Raw genomic sequence first — 11,226 nt, forward strand, 5'->3', positions numbered from 1 at the left:
ACAAAAAAAACTTGCAATTTCAGGGTAATATGATGGAAAACCAGAAACATCACTTAAAGAGATTCCTACAATTGTGTAACACATGTAAATACAAAAGAGTGACCGACAACGTGATCTGTCTTCGGTTGTTTCCGTTCTCACTTTGCGACAATTCCTACGAATGGCTTGACTCTTAAGAGCCAAGTTCCATCACGACATGAGATGAGTTAGTGGGGAAATTTTTACACAAAAATTTTCCCATTAGTCGAACCATCCAATTGAGGCATGATAATTCTAATTTTAACCAATTCGAAGGTGAAAATTTATGCGAAGCTTGGGATCACTTCAAGTCGCTACTTAGGAAATGCCCACACCATAGTATGCAAGACTAGTTACAATTGCAAATATTTTATAATGGATTGAATGGGAGCTTAAGAGTCAGCTTCGATGGCGTATCTGTTAGGGCCTTCATGAATAATACTTAGGAGTGAGCTTGTCAATTTAACAAAGACATGGTGAAAAACTCGTATATGTGGTTGAATGTGCGCTTTTTATATAACTAGAAGTTGTTGACGACTAAGATGGTCAAGGAAAATGATAAATATCAACAAATTCTAGCAAAATTACATCATCTATAGACGAATGTCAAACCATCAATGAATGATGTTGCACAAAGCTACACGTCATACCCGGAGATCCAATCGAATGAGGTAAATTACTTGGGTAATAGGGATGGAAATCCTTCTTCAAACACATACAACCCGGTTTGGAAGGACCATCCAAATCTAAAGTGGGGAGGCAATCAAAGTAACGGGAACTTAGCTCTGATTGTTGTGTATTGGCATAAAAAGATCAAGGGAGCACGACAAGTAGAAAAACCCCAGACAGAAATTCGATTGTTGGATGGATCAAGATGGTAGCCAATGGAGAAAATGGCGATCCATGGAACACTAGGGCTACCAGTAGCCACATTTAATTTTGACTTAAAACTTTGAGAAATTTTGTAAATTTTTATACATTTGAATTTTGGATTTTAATTAGGTTAAAAAGTTTTAATTAGGATAGAATTTTGGCCTTAGACAACAAAAGGGAGCCTATTAGGGAAATAATTGAATTTAGGGGTAAAATGTAGGGACCGCCATGCCCACATTCAAAAATGGAGAAATTTAGGGTGGTGTCACGACACTGAACCTCGGTGTTGCAACACTGAACTTCGAAGATCCCTTGATTTTAGAACTTAAGGCAGCGTCATGACAACACATCTCAGTGCCGGGACACCGCACTTCGAACCTAAAACCTTTTCAAATTATACCTTGGTTTGCGACATGGCATTTTGACCCTAAATTAATTTTAAATTTTGGGAACGTGTCACGAGATCGTGCCTCAGTTTCGAACACAGAATTAAATCTGACCTAGACATAATAGCCAAATCTCGAAGATCACATTGGCCCACACTTAATTTTGACTTAAAAGTTTGAAAAATGTTGTAAATTTTTAAACATTTGAATTTTGGATTTTAATTAGGTTGGAAAGTTTTTATTAGGATAGAATTTTGGCTTTAGGAACTGAAGGGAGCCTCTTAAGGATTTAATTAAAATTAGGGGTAAAATGTAGGGACGACCACACCCACTATTCAACAATAGAGAAATTTAGGGTGGTTTCGTGACACTGAACCTCGATGTTACGACACTGAACATCAAAGCTCTTACAATTTTAAAAATTAGGGTGGTGTCATGACATCGCACTTCAAACGTAAAACCTTTTCAAGTTCTACCTCAGGTCGCGACACGACATTTCCAACCGAAATTAATTTTAAAATTTAGGTACATGTCGTGAGACAATGCCTCAGTGTCACAACATGGAACTTCAAACCAGGTCTAGACGTTATGGCCGAATCTCGAAGATCACATTGGCCAAGTTGATGGTGCAAAAAAACAAAAAACTATTTTTCTTCTGGAAATCGTCATTTAATAAAAATCAATGTTTTTGACTTACTTGAGAACAGTTAAGTAATGTCTATAAATTTTCTTTTGAAAAGTAATTATCAGAAACTAATTAACTTAGATAAAAACTCAAGTTTTAAATATATACACAAAACATCGTATTTCGAAGAAAGTGTCGCAACAGAAAATAATTAAATCTCATTGGTTGATTTTGAAATTGTAGTTTGACGTGTCTTGTAAAACATTGATAAAGGGGGCAAATAGATTTCAAATTTCTAAAATTGAATTCTTAAGTTTGAAATAACAACATCGAGTTGGGTTTGTCATTGAGTTTGAAAAGTCCAGTTTTTCTTACCAAATTTGTAAACCATATTAAAATGTAGTTTTGAAAGCTCAATCATTCAATCTCATCCAGAAACCTCCAAAATCAAAATAAAAAGTTTCATGCGACAGCCCACAATAAAAAATAATAGTTCCAAAATATCAAGTAATAAAGTATGAAAGTTTACTCGAAATATTGGAATGCACCTCCGTAAATCAAGCCCATGCTTAGTCTCGATTATTATTTAAAAAGTCAAAAAATTAAAGGGGTGAGCTTTTAAAGCCTAGTGTGGGTCAGTTTGCAAAATAACAAAAATTAAGATAGAATATCAATAGTACAACAGATTACATGTAACAGACCAATTTAGACCCTAATTAGAACGGTAGTTTCGAGACCACGAATCTGAGTCATAAAAATATTTAAATATTATTTTTCATGTGTGAAAGTTTCGTATGAAAATTTTATTGTTTATGTGCTTAATTTAATAAAAGGACTTAATCGCGTAAAATAAAAACTTGATAGTTAAAAGTATAAGGGCCAAATTGTTGATGGCTTTATAAATTGAAGTATTTAAGTGGTAATTTGAACATGTTTAATTAGATGGACGGTAGTGGCCATGTAATATAATGGTTTTATATTAATTAATAAAGGTTAAATTTGTAATTGAATTAAAAAGTTAATATATTACAAAACATAAAAAATAAAGCCATGATGTTCATACTTTCTCTTTGACCGAATAATAAAAAGAAAGAAAAGAAACTAAAGCTTGGTATATTCGGCCAATTCTCAAGGTTGATTCAAGGTTAGTTTGATTTCGGTTTTTGATAATTTTTTTGTTTTTAAGATCGTTGCTTCGAGTACTATCCGACGCATGCTTAAATTTCTGATTTTGATGCACATTTTGAGTTATTCCACTGATGAATATTTATATTTTGTGATGTTTGATGATGAAATATCAAAAATATGTTTTAGATTAACATGTTTTGTATTGGAGTTTTTGAAGATTTTGAGTAATTAGGACTAAATTGAAAAAATAATAAATTGAGGGACTAAAATGTGAAATAGATGAAATATATGGACTAGTATGAGTATATGGAAAATTTGGCTCAACTGCATTGTTGTGAGATTTTGTGTATTTTGTGTTTTATGCAATTAGGACTAATTTGTAAAAGTATGAAATATTAGGGGTAAAATGGTAATTTTCCCATTTATGTGTTGTTGGATTAAATTGAATGAAATTTTGTTTAAATGAGGTTAATTTGAAATTATATAGATCAAGAACAAAGGAAATCGGACTTAGATCGGGGAAAAGCAAAAATAGTCGAATAGCCGATTTATAACGTTCGTCGATATCCGAGGTAAGTCTTTCAGAAATTAGACATTATTTATCTTGATTGTAACTTAGTTTAATATGTTGTTTTGGAATCTATAGATTCATAAAAGAGCTATCCGAATGTGTTTGAGCATAAAAATACTGTATTTGACTTTAATTCGACAGAGTTATATCATTTAAAAGTTCGTAGGATCTATATGGAATATATGGAGTTTTTGTTATATGAATTGTGTACGAGACAGCATTATAATAGTGATATTCAGGCTTTGAGCCTAGCAAGCTTTATGCTGGTGAATGTAATCAGGGTTTATGCCTAGCAGGCTTATTGCCAATGAATTGTATCAGACCTTAAGTCTAACAGGCCTTGTGTTGGTGTGTGTGATTCAGGCTTATGTCTAGCAGGTTTTATACCGGTGATTTATTTTAAAGGTTATGCTTATAAGATTTCAAGTTGATGTGGAAATCGACCAAATGAGTGATGTTGGTTTATAAAGTTGAGTTTGATTCATGAGTATATATATTTGAATGTAAGCATACTTGAGATAATGTTATTTTGGGAATGAAAAGTTGAATGATATTATGCTAAATGTGAACTATTAGCATTCGACCAAGGTAACCCTTTTGTGTAAAAGTATAAGTTATAAATAAACAAATGAGATGATATGATCAAGATAATATATTATATTAATGTTATAATTTGGTTTGTTTAAAATGTTTTGATTATTATTTTGAATGGTTAAATTTGCTTATGAGTTACTAAGCTAAATTAGCTTACTCTGTGTGTGTCTTTGTTACTCTGTTTTATAGATTTTGTTGTAAGTTACGAGCTCGGGGATCGTCAGAGAATTCATCCACACTATCGTCAACTTCCGGTACTTTTAAAAGTCTATTTTCGAACTTATGGCATGTATAGGCTAATATGTATTTTGTTCGAACTTGGATATGTATAATTTGAGGCTCAACTTCAAAGTTTGAATTTGGTTACGTTTGGTAATGGTTTAATCCGTTTTGTTTATAATGTTATATGAAATCAATGAATGGTATATGTGATTGGTGCTACACGTTTTGGAAATAGCTTGAAAATGATTGGTGGACTTGATTGTGATTGATGAGTCGATCATGGTGTGTATAAATTATCATGAGCATGTTTAGATGATTCGATTTTGGTTGGGTATAGACAAAGTATATATATATGGAATTGGTTTTTATTTGATATATGTGTTAATATGCAAATCAGCTTTTGATGATATAAATATATATATTAAGTTCGAATATATAGTAAGAGATTATTATGATATTTTAGGTTTTATAAAGGACTTGTAAGTTGGCTTAACAAAGGAGCAAGATGTTGATTGTATATATATATATATGCATATATGTATTTGTGCATAATCAAATGATGCTTGTCATTATGATTCAGTTTTTAATGGAAGTGAATATGCATATGTGATGCTTATGTGATTGGCATAATAGGTATAATTGATGAAGTTAAATATTGAGTAGGTAGTAGATAATGCAATATATATTAAGAGATACAATGTCTTGTGATACTATTTATTTGGTTAAATACGCGCACGTTTAGAATTAAGAAAATAAAGTTTGATTTTTATTTTTGGTATTCGCTTATCAATAAAGTGATGAACCTATAATTTGTATGTACAATATGTTTTATAATGTATGTTTAATATTTAATTAATTATATGCTTTACATGGAAATATGAATATGACCTGTGTTAGCATGAGAATTTTCGGAACTATGTTTAGTAATGCCTCGTGACCCTAGTCTAGCGACTGATACGGGCTAGGGGTGTTACATTTTATTGGTATCAGAGCTACAGTTTAGTCGGTTCTAGGACTAACGTAGCGTGTGTGAGTTTAGCTATACATGCCATATTATATACTGCGATAGTGTGATGACTCTGACAATTGAAAATGTGTTTTTGTATAGTAAATAGATCCCGACAGATCTGTAGCTGATGATGTCAGGAGTGTAGCACCTGCTTCCGCACATGGGACAACATCAGTTAAATCTCGGCCTATCTCGAGTAGTCCTGAGGGGGAGGCTAAACAAGCCTTCTATCAAATGATGAACAAGTGGTTTACTCAATATATCCAAAATAACCCGGTTACACAACAACCTCCACCCCCGAATAATCCATCTCCGATACCTGTGGTACCTCCGATGATTGATCCAATGAGATTTAATAGGCCTCCTGTAGATAAAATCAGAAAACACGGGGCCGAAGAGTTTAAAGCTAATGATGATGATGATGCTGAGTGGGCTGAGTTGTGGCTTGATAATATTATCCATGTGTTTGACGAGCTATCTTGTACTCCGGATGAATGTTTAAAGTGTGACATATCTTTATTACGAGACACCGCATATCACTGGTGGAATACACTAGTATCGGTGGTCCCAAAAGAGATAGTGACCTGGGAATTCTTTTAGTCTGAGTTCCGTAAGAAATACATCAGCCAGAGATTTATCGATCAGAAACGCAAAGAATTTCTGCAATTGAAATAGGGTCGTATGATCGTAACTATGTATGAGCGAAAATTTGTGAGACTAAGTCGATATGCTCGTGAATGTGTTTCAACCGAAGCTATCATGTGTAAAAGATTTGAAGACGGTTTGAATGGAGACATTAAATTGTTGGTTGGTATACTTGAAATCAAAGAGTTCGTGGTACTTGTTGAATGAGCTTGCAAGGCCGAAAAACTTGGGAAAGAGAAAAGAAAAGTTGATTTTGAAGCTAGAGATTCCCGGAAGAGATCAACAAGTAAGACTTTTCACTCAGCATCAAAGAAGTTCAGAGATGATTCTAGTTGATTTAAAGCTACTTCAGACTTTTCTAGACTAGATCGAGATCAAACTCCTGTGAGTTCACTAGCCATTTCGATTGCTAGTGTTGGCAATGATCGGCAGAACAGACTCAAGTGTAAGCATTGTGGTAAATGGCATTCTGGAAATTGTAGATTGCATGATCGGTCTTGTTTTAAATGTAGATCGATGGATCATTTTATCCGAGATTGTTCGATGTTAGCCGAGCAAAACACTGTTCAGAACGCAAGACCGAGTAATATGTCAGTGCGAAGCAGACCACCCAGACATTCGAGTAATGTAGGTGACAGTCAAAGAGGGACGAAAGATACAACGATTCGATCTGAGGCTCGTGCAACTGCCAGAGCATATGCTATATGCGCTCGTGAGGATGCTTCTTCTCCAGATGTTATTACCGGTACTTTCACTCTTTATGATACTAGTGTTATTGCATTGATTGATCCTGGTTCGACTCATTCATATGTGAGTGAAACATTAGTATCCAGTAAGACTTTTCCTGTTGAGTCTACTGGGTTTGTGATTCGAGTATCAAACCCCCTGGGACGGTGTGTTCTGGTTGATAAAGTATATAAAAATTGCTTATTGATGATTTGGGATTCATGCTTTCTAGCGTATTTGATGTTGCTACCTTTCGACGAGTTCGATATAATTTTGGGTATGAATTGGTTGACTTTGCACGATGCTGTTGTTAATTGCAAAAGAAAGATAATTGATTTGAGATGTCAGAACAACGAGATTATTCGGATTGAATCTAATGATCTGAATGGTTTACCAGCAGTAATATCTTCGATGTTAGCTCGGAAGTATGTGAGAAAAGGTTGTGAAGCTTACCTTGCTTATGTGCTTGATAGCAAAGTAACTGAAAAGAAGATTGAATCTGTACCAGTTGTGTGCGAGTATCTGGATGTGTTTCCTGAAGAATTGTCAGGTTTGCCACCTATCCGAGAGGTAGAGTTTGGTATTGAGTTAGTACCAGGGACGACTCCGATTTCAATAACTCCGTATCAGATGGCACCTACTGAATTAAAAGAGTTGAAAGCACAGTTGCAAGAGTAAACAGATAGAGGTTTTGCACGACCGAGTTTCTCTTCCTAGGGTGCGCCAGTACTAATTGTAAAAAAGAAAGACGGAACTATGAGAATGTGTATTGATTATCGCCAGCTAAATGAAGTGACTATAAAGAATAAATATCCATTGCCATGGATTGACAATCTGTTCGATCAATTGAAAGGAGCTTCAGTGTTTTCGAAGATAGATTTGAGATCAGTTTATTATCAATTGCGAATCAGAGACTCCAATGTGCCAAAAACTGCTTTTCAAACGAGATACGGACATTATGAGTTTCTAGCTATGCCGTTCGGACTTACTAATGCACCTACTATTTTTATGGATTTGATGAATCAGATCTTCAGGCAGTATTTAGATTGGTTTGTGGTCGTGTTCATTGATGATATACTGATCTATTCCCGTAACAAAACCGAACATGCTGAGCATTTGAGGCTTGAGTTACAGACTTTACGAGAAAAATAGTTGTATGCGAAGTTTAGTAAATGTGAGTTTTGGTTACGCGAAGTTAGCTTTCTGGGACATGTTGTTTCAGCATCAGGTATTCGAGTTGATCCTAGCAAAATTTCAGCAATACTTGTCTGGAAACCTCCAAGAAACATTTTTAAAGTCTAAAGTTTTCTAGGACTTGCTGGTTAATATAGACGAATTTTGAAAGGGTTCTCGATGATTGCAACCCCGATGACCAAGCTTTTTCAAAAAGATGTTAAGTTTGAGTGGTCAGAAAAGTTTTGATCAGTTGAAAGCCCTTTTGACTGAAGCTCCAGTGTTAGTTCAGCCAGAATCGAATAAAGAGTTTGTTATATATAGTGATGCATGTTTATATGGTTTGGGCTGTGTTTTGATACAGGAAAGCAAAGTTATAGCTTATGCCTCGAGACAGTTAAAGCCACATGAAAAGAACTATCCGACACATGATCTAAAATTGGCAGCTATTGTATTCGCATTGAAGATATGGCGTCATTATCTATTCAGGGAGAAATGTCATGTTTATTCTGATCACAAAAGCCTGAAATATTTGATAACTCAAAAAGTTATGAATTTGAGACAACGTCGATGGTTAGAATTGTTAAAAAATTATGAACTTATGATTGACTATCACCCAGGAAAGGCTAATGTTGTTGCTGATGCTTTAAGTCAAAAATCTCTGTTTGCTTTGCGTGCAATGAAAGCACATATGGTTATGTCAGATGATGGTGCAATAATAGTGGAATTAAAAGCAAGACCATTATTTATTCAGCAGATTTACGAAGCTCAGAAGGTTGATAATGATTTGATAACAAAATGAGCTCAATATGATTCGAACATTGATTCAGAATTTCAAGTGGATGCTGAGGGATGTTTGTGGCTCAGGAACCAAATATGTGTTTCGAGAAATATAGAATTGATTCAGATGATTTTGAACGAAGCTTATAATAGTCGACTATCTTTTTATCCGGGTAGTACGAAGATGTATAATGATCTGAAACAACACTACTGGTGCCAAGGTATGAAACGAGACATTTCTGACTTTGTATCAAAATGTTTAGTCTATCAACAAGTAAAAGCCGAACATCAGGTACCTTCTGGATTGCTTCAGCCGATCATGATACCTAAATGGAAATGGGACAGAGTTACGATGGATTTTGTATATGGTTTACCGATGTCACCGAGCAAGAAAGATGCAATCTGGGTTATTGTGGATAGATTAACTAAATCGGCTCACTTTGTTCCAATTCATATAGATTATCTGCTCAATAAACTTGTTGAGTTATATGTTTCTTAGATTGTAAGACTACACGGGGTATTTATTTCTATTGTGTCAAATAGAGATTCGAGGTTTACATCGCGATTTTGGAAGAAACTGCAAGATGCATTAGGTACTAAACTGCATTTTAGCACTGCTTTTCATCCCCAGACAGATGGTCAGTCTGAGAAAATTATTCAGATACTTGAGGATATGTTGAGATGTTGCATTCTCGAGTTTGAAGGTACGTGGGAATGATACCTACCTCTGATTGAATTTGTGTATAATAATAGTTTTCAATCGAGTATCAAAATGGTACCTTATGAGGCTTTGTACGGTCATAAATGTCGTACACCATTGTACTGCACTGAGCTCAGTGAAAATAAGATACACGGGGTTGATTTGATTAGAGAAACTAAACAGAAGGTGAAAGTGATCTGTGAAAGTCTGAAAACAGCATCAGATCGTCAGAAATAATCGTATGCAGATTTAAAACGTAAAGACATAGAGTTTCAGATAGGGGATAGAGTGTTTTTGAAAGTCTCACCATGAAAGAAAATACTCAGATTCGGTCGTAAAGGCAAATTGAATTTGAGATTTATTGGACCGTACGAGATTATAGAGAGGATTGGGCCGGTTGCGTATAGACTGTTGTTTCCACCTGAGCTAGAAAAGATCCATAATGTATTTCATGTTTCGATGCTTCGTAGATATCGATCTGATCCTTCACACACGTAGCCCTACGAAATTGAGATTAAGCCCGATATGTCGTACGAGGAAGAACCGATTCGTATTCTGGCTCGCGAGATTAAAGAATTACGAAATAAGAAAATTCCGCTGGTTAAAGTACTATGGCATAAACACGGAGTTGAGGAACCAACGTGGGAGCCAGAAGATGCAATGAAAGAATGTTATCCGAACCTATTTATTGGTAAGATTTTTTGGGACGAAAATCCCTAAGGGAGAGAGTTGTAACATCCCATTTCGACCCTAATCGGACCGGTGATTTTGGGACCACAAATCTGAGTCATAAAAATATTTAAATATTATTTTTGTGTTTATTATATGTGAATTTTCATGTGTGAAAGTTTCATATGAAAATTTGATTGTTTATGTGCTTAATTTAATAAAAGGACTTAATCGCATAAAATGAAAACTTGATAGTTAAAAGCATAAGGGCCAAATTGTTGATGGCTTTGTAAGTTGAAGTATTTAAGTGGTAATTTTACCATGTTTAATTAGATGGACCATAGTGGCCATGTAATATAATGGTTTTATATTAGTTACTAAAGGTTAAATTTGTAATTGAATTAAAAAGTTAATATATTACAAAACATAAAAAAATAAAGCCATGGTGTTCATACTTTCTCTTTGACCGAATAATAAAAAGAAAGAAAAGAAACTAAAGCTTGGTATATTCGGCCATTTCTCAAGCTTGATTTAAGGTTAGTTTGATTTCGATTTTTGATAATTTTTACGTTTTTGATATCGTTATTTCAAGTACTATCCGACCCATGCTTAAATTTCTGATTTTGATGAATATTTTGAGTTATGCCATTGATGAATATTTGTGTTTTGTGATGTTTGATGATGAAATATCAAAAATATGTTTTAGATTAACATGTTTTGTATTGGAGTTTTTGAAGATTTTGAGTAATTAAGACTAAATTGCAAAAATAATAAATTGAGGGACTGAAATGTGAAATATATGAAATATATGGTCTAGTATGAGTATATGGAAAATTTGGCTCAACTACATTGTTGTGAGATTTTGTGTATTTTGTGTTTTATGCAATTAGGACTAATTTGTAAAAGTATGAAATATTAGTGGTAAAATGATAATTTTTCCCATTTATGTGTTGTTAGATTAAATTGAATGAAATTGTGTTTAAATGAGGTTAATTTGAAATTATATAGATCAAGAACAAAGAAAATAGGACTTGGATCGGGGAAAAGCAAAAATAGTCGAATAGCCGATTTATAACGTTCGTCGATATCCGAGGTAAGTCTTTCAGA

The 11,226-nt window shown here is 34.2% G+C and overlaps 1 non-coding gene across 1 annotated transcript; it reads right to left on the minus strand.

Moving 5' to 3' along the window:
* Positions 1–254: 254 nt before the first annotated feature.
* Positions 255–361, minus strand: LOC121205332 (small nucleolar RNA R71). The gene has a single exon (XR_005900413.1). It is a non-coding gene; the product is annotated as a small nucleolar RNA R71 (small nucleolar RNA).
* Between the last annotated feature and the right edge of the window lie 10,865 nt (positions 362–11,226).

The sequence above is a fragment of the Gossypium hirsutum genome, chromosome A08, assembly GCF_007990345.1.
Source record: "Gossypium hirsutum isolate 1008001.06 chromosome A08, Gossypium_hirsutum_v2.1, whole genome shotgun sequence".
In the NCBI taxonomy this organism is placed as follows: domain Eukaryota; kingdom Viridiplantae; phylum Streptophyta; class Magnoliopsida; order Malvales; family Malvaceae; genus Gossypium; species Gossypium hirsutum.